At 41.9% G+C, this 25,520-nt stretch overlaps 1 long non-coding RNA gene across 3 annotated transcripts in view; it reads right to left on the bottom strand.

Annotated features, from left to right (window-relative positions):
• LOC136794388 (uncharacterized) overlaps window positions 1–25,520 on the bottom strand; it is a 117,809-nt gene that overhangs the window by 71,141 nt on the left and 21,148 nt on the right. The gene's annotated exons all lie outside the window — the stretch shown is intronic.

The following is a 25,520-nucleotide window of genomic DNA, read 5'->3' as shown; positions in this document are numbered from 1 at the left end:
TGTGAGACTTTGAAAAGCTTTGCGACTGAATGTTTTAGAAATGCTTGGTCATCTGGGAGCCTTTAAGGTATGCGTCAGTACTCTGAATATCGGACCTGAATTCAAAATCCTGCCATTTTTCTTTTCTAGCTGTGTGAATGGGCAAATTCCTTAAATTCCTTGGGCCTCATTTATAAAATGGAAACAATTATAAAGCTGAAATTAAAGTGCTAACTAGTGCACCTGTTAAGATACTTTTCCCTTCTGCCAAGACAGGTACAGAGAAAAGGAACTAGGATTTGCCCAAAAGTCTGGGCTTTAGGCAAGAAGAAGTCAGGGGATCTGTGAGAGTAGAACAGGTATAAGAGTAGAAAAGATATATAAGACAATGGAATTGGGGGGCAAGAGGAGATGGGTCAAAAAAACAGATTAAGAAACTACATGCAGATGCTGAGAACAGAAAGGAAGCTTGGCTTCGTAGTCCTCTGAGCTACCAAACCAAGATTCTTTAAATTAACCCTGACCAGCAGTGGTCAAGTGGCTCTAGGAATGAGGAATGGAAGTGTGGTGGGACAAGAAACTAGACAAGGCATTATATAACTCCTCCTTTGTGTGCACACACAACAGGCAAGAGTGTTTTCTTAATTTCATCTGGACTCCCATAGCACCCTTTATGTTCCTCTGTTCTAGCACATGTAAGGTGACAAATAATAAGTCGCATTTCTGTCCACTTGCCACTACACTCTGAATTTCTGAAAAATAAAGACAGGGTAGTACTTGTCTTTGAACCCAAGCACATAACAGAGTGACTAACATAAGAGGCTTCCAATAAATATTGAATGAATGAATAGACAAATGAAAGAGTCTATTGTGTCATTTTGCTTGCAAGGATCAGAGATCTGGAACTGCACGCCACCTATGAAAACTCACCAAACTGGGTGCACTGAATCTCCTTCCCAGTCCCCTTCATCCTCAGCCACACTTCACCACCACCAACTTCTTCCCAATCCTGCAGGAAGAAGCCTGGAGCCTGAGGGTACATTTCCTGGCTTCTTTTATTTCACCAAAAATATTCCATTAGTTGACTGATATTTACCTGAACGTTGCTTCTATTTTATTCTCCAGATCTGGCTGAGACTAGATTCTTGACAGTGACTATGACAAAACGATGTTGCCTTCCTCATGATCTGCCCCTGCCTCCATTCTTTACTTTTGGTTGAATAACTGAGGTTAGGTCTCAAGGTAATCCAAGTGGAGAAATACAGTGCCTGGTCCAGAAGAAAATGTCCTATCCTCAGAAAGAGCTGCAGGACTTGGCTAAGATGTACCAGCATAAACTAGGGGGGACACATGTGGGAGCAAGTTCAAGGATGATAAACAGGAGAGGAAGGAAGGGAGCAGAATACAAAGGCGAGGGAGGGGTTGTTGACTTGGGAACCCCCTTAAAGTTAGGATGACTGTATTTCTGAATGGCTCCTTGAAGCTTGGACATGATGCCTTACAGTAAGTTACAGGGAGAGGCTGCAGTACAATGGCAGAAAATGGAAGAAGAGGTCGGAATGCTCAGGGAGACAGAAATGTTCGAACAAATTTATGTGAGATTTATGCTTCCTAGGAGGGTTCAGAGGACATTTCTCTGCTTTAGGCAATAAGGAATATGTCAGTCATGGGCAATTACATCTCTGAGAAGGTTAGAGATGACTGTTCACTGTAGGCCAGGGTGAGAAGAGGTGACTCTGCCATATAATTGGGCTCCATAGTCTCCGTGGGAATGATGGGATTCCAGAATAATAAAAGCCAGAGGTCAGTGCTTAACCATCAGAGTCAAGGTGAACATAAACCACAACAAGCCCAGAGGGACAAGTGGAGTGCCTCTACCCACAAGGGTTTTGATGATGGCTAATAGACCATGGTGTTCCTGGGACTGGGATAGAAGATCAGCCAATAAAGGTATACGTGATTGTATAACAAGAAAAAAAATGTCAAGAGCTATCAAGGAGAATGTTGATGTGCCCAAAATCTCCAGATCTGAGTCAGTTCTCACACCCCAAACCTGAGTTCCCTTGAGAAAGGATCCTGCAGTGTCTCCCACACTAGTGAAGTTTTTAGGGATTCAATGATCTAATGCATGTCAGGATATCCCCTGCCAGATAAAGAACAAGTTATTACACTTTGGGCTTACTATGACAAAGAAAGAAATCCAATGCTTGGTAAGCCCCTTTGGGTTTTGGATAAACATAACCTATAGTAGGGAATACTGCTCCAACCTATGTACTGGGTGATTTAAGACATTCATGGTTTTGAATGGGACCCAGAACAAGAGAGGGCTCTGAAGTAGATCCAGGCTGCCATGCAAGGTGCCCTTGGTTCATATGATCTGGCAGATCCAACAATGCCAGAGGTATCTGTGGTGGATAGGGATGCTGGTAGAGTCTTTGGCAAGCCCCAATAGGAGAGCCATAGGATAGACTCCTATGGTTCCTCTGGAGCCACCTTCTGAGAAGAGAATGAACCTCTGTTTGAAAAACAGCTCCTAACAAGTTATGGGGCCATATTAGAGACTGACATTGCTCCCTCCAGCAACTGCTTCAATCTTTTTTTTTTTTTTTTTTTTTTTTTTTACTTCTCTTTATACCTAATTTCTTGAAAAAATTATCTACATCTCCACTATCTCCACTTATTCTTTTTCCACTCTCTTTTGAAACTACTCCAAATCAGGTTTTCATCCCCACAATTCCACTAAAACTGCTTTTGTGAAACTCATCAATGACTTCCATGTTCCAAATTCAATGACTAATTTTAAGTCCTCTTTGTACTTGATTTCTCAGCAGCATCTGACCCAGTTGGATATGCCCGTCTTGAAATAGCTTCTCCCCTTGTTCTCTGGGACTTTCCTCTTTCTTCCTGTCTCACTGGTTCCTCCTCATCACCTTGGCTGGTTCCTCTCATATCCCCAACCACTAATGCTGGGGTTCCCAAGGCTCAGCCCCAGGTTGCTTTCTGTTCCACCTATACTCTCTCTTCCTAGATGACCTTATCCCATCCATAGCTTCAATTTTTTTTATGTACTTCCCAATTTATACTTCTAACCCTATCCTCCCCCCCTGAACTCCAGGCTCATGTAGGCAACAGTCTATTAGACTTCTCTACTAGGAAGCTGACAGACTTAATTCCAAAGCCAAATTCTGGCTCCCCTATCTCCAAGCCTGTTCCTCCACCAGGCTTCCCCATCTTAGTAAACAACAGGTCTATTCCTGCAGCTGCTCCGACCCAAGACCCTGACTCATCTTTGCTTCTTTCTTTCCAGGCTCACATTCCATTCATCAGAAAATCTTGCCAGTTATTCCTTCAAAAAATTTAGAATCTGGTAAATCCTTAGTCTAAGCTACCATCATCTCTTGCTTAGATTATCGAATCCTGTTTTCATGCTTCCATCTTTGCCCTATTCAATTTATTTTAAAAGCAGCAGCCAGAAGGATCCTGTCCCTCTTCTACTGAAAACCCTCCGCAAGCTTCCCACCTCCTTCAGGGTAAAATCCAAAGTCCTTGCGGTGACCCACAAAGCCCCACAAGGTCTGCACCGCCTCTGCTTCTGGATTCCTCTGACCTCACTGCCTACCATTTTCCCTGAGCCCTCTCTGGATGCCCCTCTTGTCTTGGACTTGCTTCCTTCAGTCAGCCTCAGGGCTCACTCCCTCACTTCTTCTCCAACTCCACTTCCTCAGAGATACTACTCCTTTCCATCTCCTGGAGCCCTCTGTATTTCTCTTCCTAGCAGTTCTCAGTAGTTGGTAGATTATACAACACATTAATTTTATTGTCTGGTCCACCCCAGTAGATTGTAAGTTCTGGAAGAGCAATAGCTTGTTTGATTTCTTTGTCCTCAGCCCTTAGAAGAGTGGCTGGAATAAGATCAATGCTCAATAGATTTTTGCTGAGTGCATGAATAAATAGCAAGCCTTTTGTAAGTCCTAGGGTATAGGAGGGGAAATGTAGATTAAAAATGCTTAAGACCCATGTAAGCAATGGGATATTACTCAGCCATAAAAAAGAATGAAATCTTGCCGTTTGCAATAACATGGATGGACCTAGAGGGTATTGTGCTAAGCGAAATAAATCAGACAGAGAAAGACAAATATTGTATGATTTCACTTGTATGTGGAATCTAAAAAACAAAACAAACAAAACAGATACAGACTCATAGATACAGAGAAACTGGTGGTCTTCAGAGGGAAAGGTACATCGAAATAGGTGAAAGGGATCCAGAGGTACGAACTTCCAGTTATAAAATAAACAAGTCATGGGGATGTAATATATAGCCCAGAGAATATAGTCAATAATATTGTAATAATTTTATATGGTGACTGATGGTTACTAGACTCATCCTGGTGATCAATTTCTAAGGTATATAAATGTCAAATCACTATGTTGCGCACCTGAAACTAATATATTATATATCAACTATACTTCAATTTTAAAATTTAAAATAAAAAATAGAAGTCAAAAAACTGTTTAAAAACAAATGACTAAAACTTTTTTTTTTTGCAGTACGCGGGCCTCTCACTGTTGTGGCCTCTCCCGTTGCGGAGCACAGGCTCCGGATGCACAGGCTCAGCGGCCGTGGCTCACAGGCCCAGCCGCTCTGCGGCACGTGGGATCCTCCCGGACCGGGGCACGAACCCGTATACCCTGCATTGGCAGGCGGACTCTCAACCACTGCACCACCAGGGAAGCCCCAGACTTTTAGAAGCTCCCAGTTTGGTACCCTTCGCCACAGCATAGGGTATATACCTTCGTAGGTCACAACAAATAGTTTTAACCAGAAAAGTGTAATCAGGCATACCAAAAACTGGTTTTATTGCTTTTGCTGGTCTGAACTTAGGGTATTAACTTGTTTTGGAGATTTGACACAGATCCATTTGCTATAGCAAATTCAGACGTAAAACCCCTAATCCACATATATTTTCTTCTCCCCTGTGAAGTCCCACGTGGCCAGGTCTGGACTCACAGACAGACACCAAGAGTTTCCTAGATGCCTGAGTGCCACCATCTACGCCCCTCAAAAGTCCCCCCTACCCTGGTTCAGCAGAACCTGAAAATACACAATTTACAATTCATTGACCTCTGATAAAAGCAAGTCACGCCCCAAGGAGAGCTGCAAACAAAAGCGTTCCTGAGCCAGATTCCTTGTTGACACTGGTCTCTGGTTACACCCCAGGCATAAAAACGGAGGAAATTCGGTCTTCAAAGCTAGTGCATCCCCACTTTTGTCTGTCCCCAGTGGAATTCCTTCCCCCACTCCATCCTCCCCATGAGGCACACTCTGGGAGTTCAAAAACACAAATGCTGCCGGGGATTTTCAGGTTACACAGGATAGATGATAGATAGATAGATAGATGATAGATAGATCGATCCAAAGTAACTTATAGGTCCCAGCTCATGTTACTTGCCTTGGCAAGGGTTTAAAGCCTTAAACAATTCTTCTCAAGTATGCCCTGCTGTGAATCCCCTTTCCTGTTCATAAACCTTTCTTGGCCCAGACCCCAGGAGTCACCTTTCAGAAGAATCTGGCCACTCCCAGCACGTCCTCTTTCAGTCTCCTCACAAAGCAGAGACTTCTCCCAAGGGGCCAGGTCCTCCCCACAGGGGCAAGGCCACAAGGCTGACATCTCACGAGTAATTACCTTGTCCCCAGAATTCCAGAGACGCCTCTCCTCGGACCCTTCTCAGTGTCCTGAACTGTGAGTGGGGCTGGGTCAGGGGCCTGGATGAAGCACCACCCTCATTACACACCATCAGCAGATTTCACTCATCAACCCTGACTTCTGTGCTCTTGGCCTCACCAACCTTCTCAACACAGAGTCACAGAGCCAGGGACCAGGGGTAAGATACAGTGGTACTTGTCACTCCCAATTTGGGCTGGTTTGGTCCATCTATGCTAACCAAACGAATCATTTTTACAGAAGCCCAGACAGTGGAGGCCAATGTGCTAAAGGGCAAAGAGCCTGTTAGGGTCAGAGATGTGGCAGGAATCCCTGTCTTACAGACCCAGGCCAGGTTCCTCCTATGGCACCAGCCTCTTCACTTACATTCTTCAGAGTTTCTCTCTTCCTGTTCCTCTCTCTTGTCCTACTCTTGAACCTTCCTGAGGGAGTTTTTTTGTTCAGACTTTCCATCCAAACACAGCCCACATCTCAGTAACTTCCCCTGTCCTACCTGAAAGTGCACAGCTCTGCTCCTCCAGCGTCCTCAGCCCACTTGTCGGGCTCAGAGCCTCCACTGCTCCCTTCTTGCCTTCATACACGTCCTATGGTAAAGAATTCTGGAGTCGAGCTTCCCTGGTGGCGCAGTGGTTGAGAGTCCGCCTGCCGATGCAGGGGACACGGGTTCGTGCCCGGGTCCGGGAAGATCCCACGTGCCGCGGAGCAGCTGGGCCCGTGAGCCATGGCCGCTGAGCCTGTGCGTCCAGAGCCTGTGCTCTGCAACGGGAGAGGCCACGGCAGTGACAGGCCCGTGTGCCGCAAAAAAAAAAAAAAAAAAAAAAGAATTCTGGAGTTCTTAAAGCATGTTTATGTACCGCACCTCACTGATGATCACAAAACATCTTGTGAAGATGGGGAAGTGTGTTCTTTTCTTCATTTTCACAGGTGCCGGGGTTGGGATGCTAAGTAAGGGTCTCATCCACAACCACCCAGTGGGTGAGTCACAGAGCCCAGGGGCAGGGGGTCTTCATTCCCCATCTCCTCTTCTAAAGGTCTTTCATGGTCCATCTCGTCTCCCTCCATGGAGTGGTTCCCAGGACACCGTCCTCACCCAACATTTTCCTGTACACACATTCACTCCCCTGGACTCTGTCACCTGTCAGCTTCCAAGTTTCCAAATGTGTATATTTCTATTATTTCCTAGACATCTCCACACTTGGATGACACTTCAGGAGCCCTACGCTTCCCTAAGTACGCCTACCTCACTTACCGTAGCATGCTGTCAGCTTAAGGGTTAAGAGTCTGAAATCAGACAGACCTTATCCGTGTTCTGGCTCTGCTTCTTACCTTCATTGTGACGTTAGTCAAGTTGTTTAACCTCTGAGAGCCTCAATCCCTTCATTGGTACTTTGATAGTATGACTATTTATCTCATGGGGCAACTGTGAAGATTAAATAAGGATATGGTGGCACATGGTTAGTACACAGTTAAACAGTAACTATCATCTTCATCATCATCATCAGTATCTCTTACCTGATATGGCAGGAGTCTCCTCATCATCCTCTTGCCCCAAAGTATGCTACACCCCAGCTCCCCTCTACACCTCTACCATCTGAGAGGTGTAGGTGCTGAGGTGCCCCAGCACCCCACCCCATGTCCAGACTATCTACAGATTACCTTTCACAAATACATATGCCTAGAAGAAAAATTAAGGAAATTTTAAGGAAATGTTTGCTTCCATACAAATACAAGCAAAAGAATAAAAATTAATTCATTTTAAAACCTGAAATTTCACTACACACTCCCACTCCTCACCTCCATCCCCCCCCAAAAAAAATCCATTTGCAAATTCTGACCAGATTTTTCATTAAGAAACATATCACTCCCCAGATAAAAATGAAAACAATCTCCCACCACACCTTTGAGAAACAGACTGGGCTCTAGCTCTATCAAGCAGCTCAATAGTCCCCAAACAGCAGGCCCTTGCTGAAGAGGTTAAGGATCTGGGCTCTGGGGTTCAGATCCCAGCTCTCCCACTCTCTAGCGTGCAGCTGTGGGCAAGCAGCATAACCTTGCTCTGCCTCAATTTTCTCTTGATTAAAATAGGGATAAAATCTGCCCCAAAACTTTCATGTGAGAATTCAATGAGATAATCCATGAAAAATAGTTGGCAGGGGGCTGCACACAATAAACTCTCAACAAGGGCTAGGCACTCTTACTATTATTAGTTTTCATATGCCTTTTCCCTTTGCCTGTGCTAATTCCACAGGATCCCATCGCCACCACTAGCTCCTCACTTCCTGTTTGTCTAGGCATCTGCAAGACACCTCCTCCACGGAGCCCTTCTAGATTGATGCTTCTGAATTATCTTTGTGGCAGGTACATATCCTTTTCTCTATAGCCCTTTTCACTCTGGCCTATCTGCATTTTTTTGCCTAGAGGTCTCCTTTACTACATCACAAGCATCTTGAAGAAGACGAGTTTCTTGCCCATTGCAAAAGAGAAGCTGAGAAGAGAGGAAGAAGATGGTGGGGTGGAAGAGGGAAGGTGGGAAGTAATGCTGATGCCTGAGCTGTAAACTCTCCAGATTTTAATGGTATACCTTAACCAGAACTTATAAAGTTAAAAAGCATTATATTGACGCATAGATTCTCAGTATTATCCTCCCAATAAATATTTTTAAATATTTAAGAACCCCCATTTACATCGCATCACATCTGCCTCCAACTCCACCCCTCAGTCTAGAACCCACTTGAGGGAGGGTGCCATTTTGGTGCCACTCTTTCCTAACATTCTCCTTTTAAATGGTTCTTGTAAAAGACATCGTTAATTGTTTTGAATTTGTTTATCATATCTATCCAAAGATCCTGGTCTAACAGCAAGCTGCTTTGCCTTGGAAGAATATGCTGTGCAGGGGGAAGAACCACAGAAGCCAAGGCTGCGAGAGCTGTAAATGCACAAACCTGCACCTAGCCTCTGCGAGACTCATAACACACACTCACAACAGAAATTCTGGCCCCAAAGACCAAGACATTTTATTTGCCATTATATATGTTCTTTCCAGGAATTAAATGCCTCATGGCAAATGAGAAAGAAATAGTTTTCCCACATCACCATCTTCTCCTCTCAACATCTCCACCAAATTCATACTTTCCACATATCTATTAAAAATTGGGGCTATGGGGACTTCCCTGGTGGTCCAGTGGTTGAGAATCTGCCTTTCAGTGCAGGGGACACGAGTTCGATCCCTGGTCAGAGCACTAAGATCCCACATGCAACTAAGCCTGTGTGCTGCAACTACTGAGCCCCGCACACTGGAGCCCGTGTACCACAACTAGAAAGAAGCCCACACGTTGCAATGAAGAGTCCGCTTGCCACAATGAAAGCTCCTGCATGCCACAACGAAGATCCTGCATGCCACAACTAAGACCCAACGCAGCCAAATTAATTAATTAATTTTTAAAAATGTTCATTTAAAAAAAAATTAGGGCTATAGTTTATACAAACAGCCCAAAGCAAATGAGGAAAACTCAACATCTCCTGGAAATGATACTTCTGCATTTTACAAAAAAACAAATACATCTCATATCCTCTTTTGTTTGTCATGGCACCAAAGAAAGAGAGAGAGAGAAAGTCTAGATTCTGTTCATTTCAATCTGGAATGCAAATGATAGACACCAGCCTTCCCATCTCACAATGAATGCCTTGGAGAATGGTGATGTGCCAGGGGTGGGGGAAGAGCTGTTTTTAAAGAACCAAAGCAAAATTGCAGAAACTGGAACGCCCAAATGTTTGCAGTGTCTAAACTGGCCGAGAAACTGGTGTGAAAGCCCACAGCCCAAGCTTGCATGTACCTGAGTGGCCTGGAAGTACAGAGCTCTCTGGGCTGAATACTGTGAACTGTAGGTACAGGTTACAGATGGGAGGTTTGGCTCTGGGAACATGCCAGGTACATAACAAAACTCAATTGAAGGGAGCCAAGTGTAAGATCATAACCCGAACTTGAATACAGGAGGCAGCGGATTCCATAGGATTTAGGTATAAAAGGAGAATTGTCATATTTTTCCTTAAGAGTTAATTTAAATACTGAGTAGGAGAAGGTATCACCATATTTACTTTTCACTGAGTACATTTTCATGATAGAGTCAGCCCTACAGAAACAAAATTCTCCTGCATGTCATTTAGTTCTCCAAGCATTATATCCGAATCAGTCCTAGCTTCATCAAAATAAAAACAGATTAACTTTGTTTAAAGAATGTTTATAGAAACTTGTATATTTAAAGTCCAAGTGTAAAATGAAGCAGCCAGGAATATCCTAACACTAAAACAACACAATTCTAACTTAGATCACAGTTTTGCCTATTTTAATCTCCAGATTGACTTATACTGGTGGAATGGATTGGGAAAGATGAGAAAGGAATGAATATATTTTTAAAAATATTATCTCATTTAAAAATGAATATTTTTTTAAGCCTTTACAAAATGCGAGGCACTGTTGAGACTCCTTACAAACATCTCTGATCCTTACAACAGTCCTGATAGGTATTATTATTCCTATGTTACTGATGAGGATACTGAAGCTCAGAGAAGCTAAGTAACTTACCCAAGATCACACAGCCAGTGAATGGCAAAGACAAAATTCAAATTTTTATACTTAGGATTTTTCCTTGTCACATTTAATAAGAGCCTTTATATATATATATCACTGGGTATTACAGAGAGTATGATGCAGACATTGGTATTAATGAAACTTCTTAAAGTGAGGTGATTTTGGATCAGATTTTAGTACTCATTAGAGAAGAATTTCTGGGAAGGTGTTTATGGGTTTTTTTGTTTTTTGTTTTGCGGTACGCAGGCCTCTCACTGTCGTGGCCTCTCCCGTTGCGGAGCACAGGCTCCGGACGCACAGGCCCAGCAGCCATGGCTCACGGGCCCAGCCGCTCCGCGGCATGTGGGATCTTCCCGGACCGGGGCACGAACCCGTATACCCTGCATTGGCAGGCGGACTCTCAACCACTGTGCCACCAGGGAAGCCCCTGTATTGTATTTTTTAATGTGTCAAAATTTGAACTTGGGACTTATACTCCAATTTGCAATACTTTAAAAATATGATCTCCTCTTATTTAGAGATATTTTCACGTTTTCTTTTTTTATTTTTATTTTTTGACTTAGTTCTGGAATTATAAGTGAAAAAAGAAATCCTAATTTAGCATGTTCTCTGCACTTCCAATATTTTTAGCCATTACTAGTAGCTCCTATATACACAAACACGTGTGAAATCTCTAAAGTAAATTTTCAGTTTTGAAAAAAACAGCTAATCACATCAAAGAAAAGTAGGCACTGGAAGACACTTTCTAAAAAACAGTATTAATATATAATTATTTTAGGAGAAACTATGACTCTGTTAACACCCCCCCCAATTAAATTACCTAATCAGATCACTTAGAGAAATAAGTGCTTTTCCCTCCCCTACCCTAAGCTCATATTGCTATTTAACCTGCTTTTAAACAAACAAGAATTTTTAAACACTTTCTATCCTTTAACCAAATGTTCTTTGCTTGGCTAAATGACAATGTTCCAGCAATGCCTACCACAGAAGCATAAAAAACCCTTGGCAACATTCCAGAAGAAATTCACCCTGCATAATGTGTTCCAGCAAATGCTCAATAGCTTTTTTGGTGAACCTGCTAGTTCTGTGTGCACTTGAACAGCATCTGAAAAGAACAAAAGAAAAAACTGATAGACATTTTCCTTTTTGTTAGTCTGGTGAAGTAGCCCTCAGCTCAAACGAGCAAACTTTCCACACTTGGAAAAATGAAGGCCTGTATGACTAACCTAAACCCAGCCCTGGGCTCTGATGTAAATTTTGTTTTACTACCTTTGATTCCCTGAAATGCAAGTATGATTATATTGTCTGTCTTTTTATCTAATAAAATGTGCATTAGCATTTGGTTCTCTTTGGAGTGTAGTATTTTTTATATGAATGTATTCTTTCAAATGATTAGTAGTGCTGTCATAATGAGAATGCTTTAGATTAGACATAAACTCTCGACATAATATTAAAAAGAGGGAGACTAGAGGGACAAACCTCTTCAGAACGTTTCAGAAGTGTGTCCATAATTGGCTAAGGCTATCAACTTCTCCAGATACTTATGAGAATTTCACCAAGTGAAAAAACTTAAAGATGAAATCATTTCCCTTTTATAAAGTGAAATAGATGCAAGTTTTAATATTTTATGCCCCTTTGCAACTTTTTCTTGGGGTGAACATTTCCTACTTAAAAAATAAAATGGTTGGACATCTTACAGTCTATGAAACTATAATGATACATTTGACCCCAATTCTCTTTGAACATGGGGGGAGGCAGTGTTGGGCTGGGCTGACACAGTGTGTACTGAAAGCCCGTTTGCCCTTAAAAGCCCTGATGGGTGGGGGGGAGGAGGATTGGAAAGGTGAAATTTTCTCCATTTGATGTTCTAGGACACATGCATAGAGCTGAAACTCAACCCATTTTGCAGGTGAGACCTATAGATACAAATGCCAGGCCTGGGGGAAAACTCGAGCCCTAGGGAAGGATCGAAGGCACTAGAGCTTGCCTTCACACGCCTCCCACTATCATTCCATCAGCCTGCTTCACGCAGAGACTTTCTCTGGTTCCCTGGGGCCACTTGGAGGAGTGCAGCAGGAAGACCATTGGCCCAGCATTTAAAATATAGACTTTTGATGTTATCACAGAGATACCCCAATAGGATTGAAGAGAAAAGACTCATTGAACAACTTTAATGGCTAAATATAAACATTTTAAATGTACTGTGCTGATTGTAACATTCTTCTGGCATTTCTTCATTTATTACTGTGCTGGAAGCCTCAAAATAATGGAAAAGACCCAGCTCTCCGGACCTCTGAGAGGCCCTGGCTACCAGGAAGTCATGTGGTGTATTAAGAGAAGGCAAGATATTTACAAAACCCTCAACTGCTTTCTGCAGAAGAAAGCTGGGCCTCTAGACTCCCAGTCAGCAGAGTAAATTATGAAATGCAAAATCAGCACAAAACAGATGGAAACTAAAGAGATTTTTGACTGACATCCTTATCCTGATCTCCTCTCCATCCTCAAAAAGTAACCACGATTATGAGTCAAGGTGTTTCCTTCCAAATCTTTAAAAAGAAATACACACACACACACACACACACACAAAAGAATGTTATTATATGTGTTTTTCTTAAATATATGGTATAATGCTATACATATCCTAAAAATTGCTTTATTTATTTAATAGTATTTTGAAACTTATCCATGTGGCTTCATATAGATTTATTTCAATACTTTGGGCTGCTGAATAGTACTCCATTGTTCGAAACCACCACTTTTATTTACCCATTTCCCTATTGAAGTACTTTCAGTATTTGTCTGTTGCTGATCTGATGCATTCTTCCAGACTACTTAAGCCTTCCCTTCTCAGAAGTCTGACTGTACTTTATTCTCCTTAGTTTGTTCCACATATGTGAGGTCTGTCTCCCAGACTAGAAAGTAAACTTCTAGAGAGCAACTTCTATGGCCAGCATCTAATAGAATCATTGCATCTATGTAATAATTTGATAAATGATAAACTTTGGCCTTTTGAGTCTTTCAGAAAGCTTAATAGGAGCTTTGGACTCACAGAGGCTCAACAAATTCTATTTATTTATTTCCACTTGTTCTTAAAACAGAAATTCTGTATTTTCAAAACAGGTTCAGCTAAAATTCACTTCCTTTCCTAATCTATATTTGTAGTGATCAACATCTCCTTAAGATGTTCCAAATCCTAACACTGGTGATAAAGGTTGCACCTTTTAAAGATGAGAGAGAGAGAGAGAGAGAGAGAGAGAGAGAGAGAGAGAGTGTGAGTGTGTGTGTGTGCTCACACGCACATGTGAGAAAGCAGAGAGGAGCTGGAGGGGAAGGGGGAGGGGGGAGGAGGAGGAGGGGGAGGAGGAAGAGGGCAAGGAAGAAAAGAAGGAAGAGACTGAAAGGATCCCAAACCAACCTTGGGGCGTGGCCCTGTGGCCCCTGCTGGCCTGGAGGCAAAGCCAGGCACAAAGGACTGATTCTCTTTGCAAATGAAATCTGGATAACAAGCACTTTTCCTTCTTTTTCTTTAAAAATCTTACCCTGCCACTTTTACTTTACACTTTTAACTTGCTGTTGTCAAAATCAGTTTTCATTTCTTTCTCTGGAAACTCTATTCTCTGCCTCTTTAGTCTTCCTAAAGAAATTTTTTTTTAATTGTTTTTAATTGTTAATACTCTTTCTAGGGACAATGAAGAAAGTGCAAAGTCTTCACATTCACTCACTAGAAACCCTCCAGACCGTTCAACCAGACTCCAGATCATGTCATGAAGAGCTGCTTGGAAACTGTGAAAACCTTGCCAAAGAGACTCACCCACTGCATTGTTTGTTAGAGGAAAGGAGAAGGTGCCTACCTATTAGAACTCTGGAAGCAAACATGTATTTGGGGATCTCTCTGTGTTTGTGTTAGACCATTTTTCATCTTGTGGAGTCATTTTAATTCTTTCCTAGTCTAAGACACATTCGGCAGCAGTTTTTGGCTTTTTTGAGTCTGATCCCTTTGCTCTGGCCAGGGTCCCCCCACCCCCGCCACCCCGCCTCCCAAAATGCACATATGCTTATATACATGCAATTTTGCAAAGAATTTCAAGGACTTCAAAAATCCCCCGAGAACTCAAGGAGTACAGGTTAAAAAGATCTAAAGTAAGGAGAAGTTGCCAAGAATCCAGATGTTGGCAGAAACAATAAAAGTGACACGCACTATATGCAAGATAGTAGCTACAAAATAAAAGCAATCTCCGTATTTGGGTTTTGGAGTATATTTGGGTTTGATCCTGAGTTGGTCTGTTCAGACACGCCCATATCCATTATGGATAGCAAGAGGAACGATATGTCATCAATGTGCCACCATCTTTGACTGCAAAGAATGACTGCATCTGGAAGATAACATGCTGGACAAGGCACAAGACAATACTGATCATGAGGAGATTTTCTCATTGAAAGTATCTACACCTGTAGCAAGTGCTAGAAAAAAAGTGAATAAATGATCTTGCCCATCAGTGCCCTTCACCTCAGTTTCTTATCACACCCTTGGCATCATTTCTTTCAGTAGCTACTCTATCCTCAAGATCATTCTTAGTCCTATTTCAACTTCAAAGACTTCTTCACATGCCATCTTCCTTAGATCGAATCTATTCCAAACCCTTAGCTATTCCCCAAACCATATACTCATAAGATCACTGTCATCAGAGTAACTTTAACCATTTACAGAGTGATTCCTCTGTGTCAGCTATGCATGTAGCTCTACAAATGTGCTATGTGTGTGTATTAAATCCATACAATAACTCTGCTAAGTAGATTGTAGTATTTTCATTTAAAGATGAGAGACTTAAGGCTCAAAGAGAAGTGACTTGCTAAAGGTTGCAGAGCAAGGAACTGGCAGAACTGGGTTTATCCTTAATTCCATTTGACTGCAAACTCTATCTCAGTCTTGTCTGCTGGTGCCACCATCCCATTCTTCCAGAAATTTCTTAAAATTACAGAATTCTCAGTTTAGATGGGTTCTCAGCCTTCTTTGGCTCATAGAAAATTTGAGCAGAAAAAGATGTTAGAGGTAATCTTGTCTGACTTTCACACTTTACAAATAAGGAAACTGACAGTCACCTAGTATGGGTTACTGGTCCAACCATGACCTTCCCTTTTCTAGTTCTCAAGGAGGCAGGAACCACATCCTTTGCGAAGTAATTTCATGCTTCTCCTAGCATAGCTCTAAGTGCAACAAAAGTCTGTATGTGGACATCTGATGACCATTCCAAAAGGAGCAGAAACCAAAGCCCAGAACACCTGAAAGAACAGAAAAATGGAGGGCCAGGGTCAGATGGCACCTACCACAAAGGGAATAGAACAATCCAAGTGTGTCCCTTCACACTCCCCCCAGAGGAAGCCAAGGATATTGCCTGGTCCTTGAAGCTAGTGTAGCAATGAAAACAAGACATATAAAACCACAGCAAAGGGGGCCCCCCAAACCAACACCTGCATCCCAAAGCCACTTCTACAAATAGCAGTGACCTGCAGCCCAATTAAGGAGATAATTTCAAAGCCCTTCTCTTTAAATTTGTAGTAGCTGGAATGAGCAGGGAGAAGACAAGTCAGTGCTTGAAAGCTTGCCTTTAGGTTTGTTATCAAGAATAACAAGTGATTGCCATATTTCAAATGTGTTTAAAAGTCCTGAATCACATAACTATCCTGCCTTGCATTGTCCTTGAAAAGGCAAAAATAGAAATGGAAGAAATGATCTAAGGACAATAAAGCATGGAAACAGAGATTAGGCAGGGGTGTGGGCTGCAATTCATTATTACCGATGCTTATAAACACTTACTGTATGACGGTAGTTGACAAGACCTGTTAAGAACAGAGTAATAAACATGGTTCCAATCTCTCTCCTGGAGAGAGAAATAATAATAGGCCAAGAGAATAAAGACTGTAACTGTTTAATAGGCATTTTTATTTTCTAAAGAAGGCACTTTAGGTGACCCTAATGCTTTTAACATTCATTTTTGTCACTTCATTATATCGTTAGGTTACACCAAAAACACAAACTGCTTTATTTAATATATCACATGAAACAAGAGAGGACACACTGGGTTGGATCAATGACCAAGGCTTGCCTGGATTAGCTTTATTGATTCATTTAACATCTCCAAGCTTCCCTGGGCTATTTTGTAAATAAGTATGATTAAATACAAGGGGCTACATAAATACTCAATGTAAATATACACACACATTCACACATATATATGTTGCATATATGGTGACCATTTGCTACGTCCAGGTACTAAGCCTGCTGACCAACTAAATAAATTAGTTTGCTGGGCTCTCAACATATAAATCCTGAGCCCTCGCAGGGCACAGGCACTGTTTGCTCAATCCGTAAACACATAATTATTGAACTTGCCTTCTAAAGTAACACCACACCCTGGATATGATGCAAAACCCAGCGTTACAAGATAAGCTCTGTCTCAAGTTTCTGCTCGTTGTAGTGTCTGAAGTATTTGCTCATATGCTCAGGGACCGAAGCAGAAGCAAACAGTCAGGTCAGTATTATAGGGACACCTGTGTTACAAAATTGACTTTATTGTGAAAGCAATGAATGAAGTTCAGCAGGACTCCTGTAAGAATGCAGATTCATCCCGCATCACGTTGGTCAAACAGGACTTCAACCTTATCGCCGGCCTCCCTCAGCTGCCCAGGGCAATCCACTTCCCTGGTGTATCAGATCCAAGCTCCAAGTCCCGGCTGCCACACCTCACCTCCTGCTTGTCGTCTGCCTGCGCCCTAATGCTGCTCGGTTAGCCAGGCCTGCGCTCAGATCTCCAATGAGGGCTCTGCACGGTGCTCTGAACCTGCTGGGACTCATGACTCTCTTTGTCTTTAAAACTCTACAAAAATCACTTCTTTTGTGAATCTTCCTCTAATTAGACAGAACACAGTGTCCTGCATGAGTGGCTCTGGCACAACCTTGCACGGCACTTAGGTATGATTTTTGATACGCTTCCCTCCCCACCAAGATATGATATAGCTGAGTGATTAAGAGCCAGAACCTGCGAGCCAGATGCCTGGGGTTGAATCATGATCCACCACACACTGACTGTGCCTCAGTTTCCCTACCTGTAATTCATGGGTAGATATCTAGATGGATAGGTAACCAAAGAGCTTAGAATAGTGCCTAGTATGCAGTAAGTGCTACCACCTAAATGCAAGCATAATAAATGTGATCGTAAACGGTAGCTCCTATCTGCCTTGCTGTTCAGGAGACAACAGGGAGTGACAGGGCTGCCTCTGGGCTGGCCTGTCGAGGACGTGCCTGAAATGGCTGCAGCTGTATTGCCAGCTGTCCCTGTGGAGGGACGGGCCTGGTGTAACCAGCTGTTCACAATTTCAAGAGAAAGCAAAATCCACATCTCTGGATTTTAAGTTATTTGTTTACATTGAAAAAAGTAATGTTTGAGCCAAAGAAAGCACGTCTAAAGGCAGATTTAGCCCTTAAGCCACCGTTCTGTGACCTCTGACACTTACAAACCTGTAACAGTGTGTGTGTGTGCATTTTCATTTTTCTGTGTTTATCCTCCATACTTTTTCCTCAATTAAATATCCTAGGGGTAGTAGAAAGCATGTAGAAGGTACTCAGTTAAGATCAGCTGACCAATGAAGGCTTATTAATGAACAGACACCAGTGGAACTTTGCTGAAAGAAAACAATGAATAAATTAGTGTCCACCACGTTCAGTGCCCTCTGTGTCTTCAGTTCAGGTAAACAAGCCAAGCCCTGGGGACACAAATATGAACAAGATGTAGTCCCTGATATTAAGGAATGTACAGACTTGTGGGGACACAGCTGTGTAGACAACTGCAATGTTTACAAAACACATGGACATGTCTCATCTCATTTACGTCTCGAGAACCCAAGGTAGTTGGTATAGCACGTGATTTTATACCCACTGTATAGAAGACAAACCAAGGTTGTGACTTGTCCTAGATCACTCCAGTAGTACGTGGAGTTGTAATAAGAACTCAGTTCTGCTGACTCCAAACCCGGGGCTCTTTCTGCTGCACGCTTACACTCTAGCAATAACATGCCTATTTCCCCGTGCCTGTGACACTGGAAAAATCGGGCTTATGAAGAGGGTTGATATCCAATGAGTTAGAGGGAGGCATTGATACCAACGAGGAAGGCAGGCTTTGAAAATCACCTTCTTCTCATTAATTACAATTTACCATCTACCAAAAAGGATTTGGGGCTACTTTCAACAAAGCATAATGCCATATATATATATATATTTTTTTAAGTTTAAAATAACAAAATACTGAAGGGAAACAGAGATTAAATCCCTGTTTCAGAAAATTGAGGGTAAGAATAGGTAGCACGAGTGGGCATAACTCTTAATTCTGAACTTCCTGAGACAAAAGGCAAACTGGGAAGTGACAAGTTTCTCGTTTATGAAAGGAGGCAGACTAATTTTAATTTTAGCATATATTATCACCATTCGTTCTCTGATTTCTGAATCACACAGCAAAGATCAGTATTCTTATGGAAAACATTGATTTGAAAGTATAGCATTTTACAAAAAAAAAAAAAGTGAATTTATTATACTTGTAAAGTCTGTGGGTTGATCAGAAGATTTGGAAATTTTGTAACAACATACGCAGTAGCACATGATTGCCAACATTTATGGTTTGGCCTGTTCTCTAAAGGAAAATGGGAGAACTGGCATCCAGTTTAGAAGGACCATGCAGCAGAGTATCAGAACTGTGATGGGGGATTGGGGGTGGGAAGGGTGAGCAAAAGGTTGCCCTCTTCATAAATAGCACACATTTCAAGTTCTTAACTGGGTGAAATACAGGCAAAATGGCGCATCAAACACAAGACGACATTCACCAGCTATGAGGCTATTTCATCATTCATTCACTCATTCAGAAAATAGTTACTGAGGGCCCACAGAGTGGGCAGATTCAAGCCCTGTCCTTAGGGATGGAGACAGCAGTGAAGAGCACAGACAAAAATGCCTGCCTGCATCAAGCTTCCCTGAGGCAAAGCCTAGCATGTTGCACAAATTAAAGATGGATGTGTACTTTGTCTATGAGAGAGCTGGGGTTCCCACAGTCACACTGGCATTCAAATCAGCCTCCCTAAAAAGGCGACAACCCTATATTACTGCAGACGGTGAAATAGATGCTTGGCTTTTGTCACGGAACTATCTAGAGCATAGGAGCAGCTAAGAAGGGAGGTGCAAACACCGATCTTAAACGTCCATAAAACAGGGCTGAAGCCTAGGTCTCACCTTTGGAAGCTCTCAATGGATGGAGGGTGGGTCAACCCTCCCACTGCAGAAGTAACCAACCAGCACCTCCTTCAGTCTGAGGAAATGGTCGTCTCCTGTCCTAAAAATGGCTTTAAGAAGCAGCTGGAAGAAGGGGGAGGGGGAAGCTACAGCAGCCATAGACGCTGTTAGACAAGGTAAAAAAATAAATAAGGTTTTTTTAAGACCTATGCATGCATTTATTCAACTAATATTTATTAAATCCTCACTACATATGCAAAAAGCACCATGCTAGGAACTAAGGAAACAGAGATAGGGGTGGAGACATGGTTCCTGCCCTCATGTCCCTTACCTTCTAGAAAGAGAGTCAGACATTGAACAATTAATTAATTAAAAGTAGGACAACGACTAAGAAGAACTGTCGGAGTCTATAAGAACTTTAAAAAGGCAAATTAACCTAGTGCCGAAGATAACAGAAACCCTTTACACGATCGATCGCATTCACTTTCTCTCTCTTTCTCTCTCTGCCTCTCCCCCATCCCCTCACCTCCTCTCCCCTTCTCCCTCCTCTCTGAGACACACACATACATGCACACACACGTGTGCACACAAGGGCACACACAGGCATACATAGCTGTGATGGAATCAGGCACCTCTTGTCTTCCTCTTTCAGAGAGAGAACTTTTGAGCTGCAAATACTAAAGATACTATTCATTCTGGCTTTTAGGCCAACAGGCTGCAACCCTGGCAAAAGCCATGGCCAAAATTCCTACTCCGAGCTAAGGTGCAGCCAGGTCTAGAGAAAAAAAGGAATATTTCAACTGATTACATCTTCAAATGTTTTCTAGATCTTTGAGTTTATGGTTGTGCTTGTCCTTCTTTATACTTAATTAGAATGTACAGGCCTCAGATGTGAACTTGCAAGAGAACACAGTGTTCAAAATGAAAATGACAGCTTTCCATTGGATTGTGTGCTGTTCTATAGCAGCTCAGTGTCAGGTGCTGAAGTTAAGCTAAACTACATAAAAACAGAAGATGTAAAAGCTAAAGTTAAAAAATTATAACAGAGTTTCATATACTGAACTTTGATTAGCTATTAAATTATAATGTCAGATTTTTCAGTTATATAAGTACGAAATGTTTGTGGTAGATAAAAATTAGAAAATACAATATATAGAAGATAAAAATACAGCCATATTTAATAACCAAAGCACTTCCTGTAAAATGACTAGATTGAAATATTTAACCAATTCTTTATAACTGGACATTTATTTTTTTTCTAATCTTCATTAACACAAATGTTTTAAAGAATACCTTTATCATGCATTTCTGCACGCATCTCTCATTATTTTATTATGATAAACTTTTAGAAGTGGAATTTCTTTGCTGGACAGTATTCAGATGTTTAAGATCAGAATTAAATCAATAGCCAAATCCAGTCTCTTTAAATTCTTTTTTCAAGGTGCTTAGAACACCTTCAAACTTAAGAAGCATCCAAAAATTGAAAGAAAACAGTCTTTATTTCCATATCAAACTCAATATTAATATTACATAGATATAATTTCAAGACTCTGACATTTCTTAAAACCTCACCAAATACTGACAGACAGCAGTGTCATATGGTTATAGATACTTCTCAGAGAGCAAGCCTGTTTCTGATTATAACACAACAAATATGTTAACTGATTATTTCATTTCTTAATTTAAAATGCTAAACAGAAGACCAATCACAACAAACATAGCTATACAATTTTTGAATGTACACAATTGCATTACACACAACAGCAGAAAGATACCAGACTGAAATGTTTATTTCTTGGTTTGGCTGTGAGCAGAGCCACAATCTCTCTGGGTCTTAGCTCTGAGGGGAAAGACACAAGACACAAGACACAAAATTCTGGAGTTTCCAGAATTTTTGATTTAAGAGAACAATTAAAACTACAAGCATATAATTCATAACTAACCTTAAAATGAGAGGGAGAGATAATCTCAGAATAAGAAATATTATTTAAACTGAATGCATTTAACCTGATTTTTTTTAAAAATCTGCTCTATTGCTTATATTTTTCTCATTTTTTCTTGGAGTGTGGAAACTTGCACTAGTCTACTGACTCTTAATTGAAAACAACTCCTCTAGATAACTTCTAAGTCCTTTCCATTTAGACACTGCTGTGGTTTTGTGATTCTAAATTTCAATTTAGGCTCCATGTAAAAAAGTAATTCACAAGAAATTTTAAAATTCAGTGTCTCATACTTCTTTGAGGATACTGGAAAGGGGGTGTGGGCATTTTACCCTCCGATTTAGTGGGGGGCCTCCTGTGGCCAGGCACTGGGAACACAGTGACACAAAGCACAGCTTCTGTCCTCGGGGTGTTCTCACCTAGAAGAAACAGATACTAAAGTGGCAGTAGGGCACAAAAAGTGGTATAATATGGGACGTATGCCTCAGGACACGGAGCACTCAGCAGCACCCTAACCACTGGGCTGGAGGTGGCCAGGGGGCCAGATCTTCTGGAGAAGGTGATGCTGAAACTGAGTCTTGAAGGACAGGATGCGTGTTAGGCAGCTGAAGATGTCATTACAGGCAAACGATCAGCCTGTGAAAGTGAACGTGTATCAGAAACCATGGAGAACCCCAGGAACTCCACGCCCTGGTGAGTTACAGTGAGGGCAGAGTGTACGTGTTGGCAGATGGCTGAAGACACTAGGGAGGCTGGCAAGGGGCCAAATCATGAACAACCTGCAGTGCTAAGTGAGGGAGTTTGGACTCAATCCCCAACACAATGGGATGTCACAAAAATATCATAATCAGAGGAGGAGACCGAGCTACATCTACGGCTTGTCTCTTCTTCCATCTCAAAATTTAAAAGAGAGCTATACAGTTGGAAAGGAGCTCAAGGTGAGGAATTCCTATGTTACGTTTATTTTTTAAGAATTAAGGTCATGTAATACAGGCTTGTTAAAATAAATTCAAACAGTAGAGAAGTACATAAAAGAAAAGAGGAAAATTGCATTTCGAGCCTGACTTCTCCCCATCCCCTCAACCAAATCTTACTCCCCAGGGTTAATCACTATGAAGAGTTTCATATAAATCCATGTATATATGTTCTAAATATATACAAAAGCATCTACATATAACACAGATCTTTTTGTGAGTTCTCTAGTAGAGAATGCATTGTGCTACATATCTTGGTCTGCAACTTGACTTTTTCACTTAATATATTGTCAGTCCAGATTGATCTCATTCTTTTGGACTGCATAGTATTCCACTGTACGGTAAGGGTATGTTTCAAATGTATTTATCCATTTCCCCATTGGTGATCATTTAGGCAGTTCCTAATTTTCTGTCATTGCTGCAGTGTACATCCTTGACTATTGCACACCTATGTTTGTTTTCTTAAAGGATATTTTCTTAGGATTGGAATTACTAGGTTAAAGGACCTAAGAAGTTGTTGTGTTTTGTTTTCATCCAGAGTATACAAGAGTGCTCATTTCCCCCAACTATGGCCAAGCTTGGTATTATCAAGTTTTGAATTTTTACCAATCTGATAGATGAGAGATGCTATCTCATGGTTGGCTCAACTGATTGTTAGTAAGCTTGAACATCTTTCATATATTTATTGGCTAAATATATTTATTTTTGTCTATGAATTGACTTTTTACAAACTCTACAGGTCAGAGATTCTTAAATCTGGGGTTCCAGAGCCTCTGATATATGGTATGAAATTTTCTGTGTGTATTGGATGTGCATTATTCTCAGGATAAGGTCCAAGAAATATTAAGAACCACTGATCTTAAACTCTGTAAACTGAGAGGAACATGTGAAAAGAAAGAAGCAGGGCTAGAAGGAAGGATGTGACAGGGGTGAGGGCAGGGTTCTGCGATTGGTTATATGCATGTACACACACACACACACACACACCTTTTATTATCTTACCCTCATCAATATCAACTTTCCCAATAACACTCCCTCATTTCCCTCCCCAGAAGCCCCCCGCCAGATACATAGGGGCTACTAGATCATTGTAGATGGGGCTCACTTCCTTCTAATATTTGGACACATACCACAGAGATTGCTGACAAACCACTCAAGATGCTTCTTTTTTACATTTTGGTTCATCAAAACATCCAAAAACCTTACACATACAAGCCGTAATTTATTTATTTGAAACCACGGAAAAGCCATTGACTTCAACTTTATCTGATAAATATTTCTCTACTCTACGCAGGTCTCTTCATTTCCACTCCAACCATCACATCTTGCTTTGACCGCTGCAGCACCCTCCCAACTTGCTTCCCCACATCCTATCTGCCCTCCTCCCTTATCCCCTGTCTGCACTTTAACCTGAGCTATCTTTTCATTTCAATATCTGCCAGCTTACAACCCACTCAAGGCTTCCCTTTGCTCTTGAACTAAAAAGCCAGCCACTTGACATGTGCAGCCACCTGGAGCTACCTGGTTTGCTCATCTACCTCTCCTCTTATGCCAAGACCCTCCCTCTGGCTACAGCCATACCTGGAAGACTAGAGGCACTCTCTCTCCCACTCTGCAATCTTTGTTATTCTGTTTCTTCTGCTCCAGTGCTCTCTCTTCCCCCCCTCTCTTTCCTTGAGTGAACTTCTACTCAGCTTAAAAATAACTCCCTGGATCATCCAGGCCAAGTCATGTGCTGCTGTCTCATGCTTTCATAGCACCCTCTACTTTTTTTCTAAGCACTTATCCCAAATTCGCAATTACATAGTTCATTAACATCTGCTTCCCTCTGGCAGGTGAGCGCCATATAGATAGAAGTAGGATTTGTTCTGTTTACCTCTGAAATCCCAGCACTCAGAGTGGGGCTGACACAGAGCAGGTGATCAATAAATACTGTTGAAGGGAGGGAGGAAAATGACGCTATTGTCAATGGTCCCTTGTAGGCTTTTATTTTCCTATACATTTTCCTTCAAATATGAGTGGATAATAATTATGTCCTCGATACAGAAATTGGCTCTTTCAGGTCATTCCCATTACTTATCAGGGACCCACTGTGTGTGTACTAGGTGCTTTTCCAGGAGTAGGGGGGACACCACAGTGAACAAAATAGACCAATCTTCTCCTTCCTGAGCTTACGTTCTAGGAAGAGGAAATAGAGAGTAAACATAATAGATAAGTAAAGCATAAGGATATTTAGAAGGTGAAAAGTGTCTTGGAGAAAAATAAAGCTGAGTGAGTTGGATAGGAAAAGAGAAAGAGAAGGTGGGGCTAGCACCCATTCACTGTGTGTTAAAAAAAAAAAAAAAATAGGGAGACCGAAATAGAAGGGGTGTGAGTACTCTCATGAAGTCTAAAATAAATTTGAGAAACACAAGGGAAGTAGATACAGCCACACATCAACCCCGGTATCATGTATGCCTGTGGGTGAGCTGCATTGAGGCATGGTACGCGGGCCTCTCACTGCCGTGGCCTCTCCCGCTGCGGAGCACAGGCTCCGGACGCGCAGGCTCAGCGGCCATGGCTCACGGGCCCAGCCGCTCCACGGCACGTGGGATCCTCCCGGACAGGGGCACGAACCCGTGTCCCCTGCATTGGCAGGCGGACTCTCAACCACTGCGCCACCAGGGAAGCCCCCATAGGACTCTTAAATGTTACTCTTTTCCTCTGAACCCTCTGTTCCTCCCCAGCAAAGTTGGTGGAGCTTTCTTCCACGTTCCTACAACCTTTAGATCACCTCTGTACGACGTCACTCATCTCCTTGTCCTGTAACGATTTGTCCACGCATGTGCCAGCCTACTCTGTAGGCTGTAGTTCAGTCTACTGAACTACAGAGACTCCTTAAGAGAGGGGACCAAGTCCCAGCACCCATTATCTGATTGGTTCCAGCACTTGGTGATATATTGGGTTGGCCAAAAGATTCGTTCGGTTTTTCCTGTAAGATGGCTCTAGTAGCACTCAGTTGTCTTTAACTTCATTCAAAACAATTTTGTTAGATTGTATTGT

The sequence above is a fragment of the Kogia breviceps genome, chromosome 6 (assembly GCF_026419965.1).
Source record: "Kogia breviceps isolate mKogBre1 chromosome 6, mKogBre1 haplotype 1, whole genome shotgun sequence".
NCBI classification, from domain to species: Eukaryota; Metazoa; Chordata; class Mammalia; order Artiodactyla; family Physeteridae; genus Kogia; species Kogia breviceps.
Note: the sequence above shows the minus strand (reverse complement) of the source record. Positions and strands in the feature narration are given on the sequence as shown.